Here is a 2,230-nt window from a genome sequence, read left to right as displayed (position 1 = left end):
TACAAAATATCCCCTTCTGTATCTGAGGGAACATGAATCCCGGGCCACCGCTGTACTGAGAACAGTACCCTGCATCACCTCACTGGACCCAGTGTTGTTATTCCCACAGCCAGGAAACCAACTGGACAACCCTCGCTGTCCGTAAACCTCAACATTTAGGCAAGGATACGTCCCTCGGGCGTCACTAGGCTGTTTTATTCGGGGCTAAAGCCCCGGATCTAATTTGATTAGCCCCGAATCTAATTTTTTGGTAAAAAAAACAAATAAATAAAAAATCGAAAAAAAATCGACTTTCCGACGGTCCTTGAACGCCCCTCATTTACCGCACGAGAACAGAGCAACAAGTGCGTCAGTACGCTTCAGCAGCCAGTCTCTCACTGTTTACAACAGGTAAGTAGTGAGCACAAGCCCTTGATTTCACAATGTCTTTATTATATGTCAGTAATTAAAATGTCTGTAAACGTTTTGAAAACCTTACTTATGGTAAATGTATATAATGTTATAATTGAATGCAAATGTATATCCTGTACTTTGTCTGCAGCTAGAATGCTCTAGCTAGCTAACGTTAATGACTAGTAGTGTGATGGACCAGAGGCATTAAGCCTGCTACTATATCTATTATTTTCGTCTGTAGTCTAAATGACCGCTTTGTACATGAAAGTTTATGACAATAATATGAAGATATGATATGAAATTAAAAGAATAACAGTTAGAAATATTTATGTTAATACATGATTCTCATGGCAACAGGGAATGAGACCGGCTGCATAAGTGTACTGACTCATTTATGTTTGTTAACAGAGAATTATAACGACATCTGCTGTAGAGTCCCAACCCCCTGGGACCTGCAAACAACAATGTCACAAAGAAGGATTTCAATGTTTTTTGCTCCAAAAGTGGTTGGCAGCCAAGGAGGTAATGGGAATAGAAGGTTTTTTTTGTTGTTCTTGTTCTTGTTGAACTCTTTAAGCATATAATGGCACATCCTTCATTTTCAGGTATGATAGCAGATAAGGATGCAGTCAGGGTTCATGCAGGAGACCAAAGGGAGGAGAGTGCAAGTTCAGGTACCTGTAGGCTATGTTAAGAGTGTCTATGTAACAAAGTCGACCTGGTGAATTCCCTCTCAGTATAAAAAGAGGTAAAGACCTCCCACTTGCGCCAAAAAATAGGTTGTTTTGTCCTTGGCATAACTAATAGCACACACGTTTATTTGGTGGTCAATTGTGGTCGCAAATCAGAGGACCTGGTTTCGAGACCAATGAAGGCAAACGAGCAGGAGGAAGCAATACTGACGAGCAACACAATGACACCACTTACATGTAGTATTTAACATATTTTAGTAACCTAATTATAATGTTTGAAATTAAAATTTCTAAATGCAATAATTTGATAGAATATTGATCTTAAGTTTACAGTAGGCTACAGCTTAACTTTTTTTTATTTATTCTTTTATACATTTTCAGAGATAAGGGCAGAGTCAGCATACATAGATGCAGCTGCCAGTGATGCTGCTGACCAGAGTGAGGACAGTGCAAGTGCAAGTGCAGGTACCTGTAGGCTATGTGAGGAGTATCTATACCAATATCTCTAGTCCAGAATTGTATAAAATTCAGCAGTGTATCCCAGTATACATCCTTGCCAGTGCCCATTAAAATACAGGTGGCTCAGGGTCAGGGAGCACATGGAACCTGTTAGGAAAGAATGATTTAGGGACACGAGAAACAGGCCCAAAGCAGTCCAGACGGGACCAGTACCCCTCCACTAGTTTTTGAAAGCAGCAACGGTCTTTCCAGTACAAATGGTTTGAATCTTTTGACTGGCTGGAGTATTCTTTGAGCAGAAACTCTTCACACTGTTTTCATGCAAGCTCTTTGGGAAACACAACCCTAGAGCCAGCAAAGATGCCCTCCTCAGCACTGAGGGCTTTAATAACTGGAAAAGGGCCTTGGATAGTGCTGTCCACAAGTCATCTATCCTGGCCTGGAAGAATTACAGAGCTACGCTAACAGAAGGCGATGTTGTCGACCAAATGAATGTTGGAAATTCCAGTCAGATTAGTGGGGACTAATCTGACTGGAATACCTGCGGCGCATTGTGGCCGTCACTAGCCTTTTAGGGAAACAAGGCATTGCTTTCCGTGGTCATGATGAAAGCAGCTCCTCCCTGAATCAGGGAAACTTTTTAGAAGTAATGAAGCTCCTTGAAACCTTTGACCCCTTCCTCCAGA

The 2,230-nt window shown here is 41.5% G+C and overlaps 1 long non-coding RNA gene across 1 annotated transcript; it reads left to right on the top strand.

Moving 5' to 3' along the window:
* The first annotated feature begins 335 nt into the window (after positions 1–335).
* Positions 336–1,229, top strand: LOC115555005 (uncharacterized). The gene is made up of 3 exons (XR_003978803.1): positions 336–390; positions 802–915; positions 999–1,229. It is a non-coding gene; the product is annotated as an uncharacterized LOC115555005 (long non-coding RNA).
* Positions 1,230–2,230: the final 1,001 nt, after the last annotated feature.

The sequence above is a fragment of the Gadus morhua genome, chromosome 12 (assembly GCF_902167405.1).
Source record: "Gadus morhua chromosome 12, gadMor3.0, whole genome shotgun sequence".
Classification (NCBI taxonomy): Eukaryota; Metazoa; Chordata; class Actinopteri; order Gadiformes; family Gadidae; genus Gadus; species Gadus morhua.
This window is presented reverse-complemented; position numbering and strand designations above follow the sequence as displayed.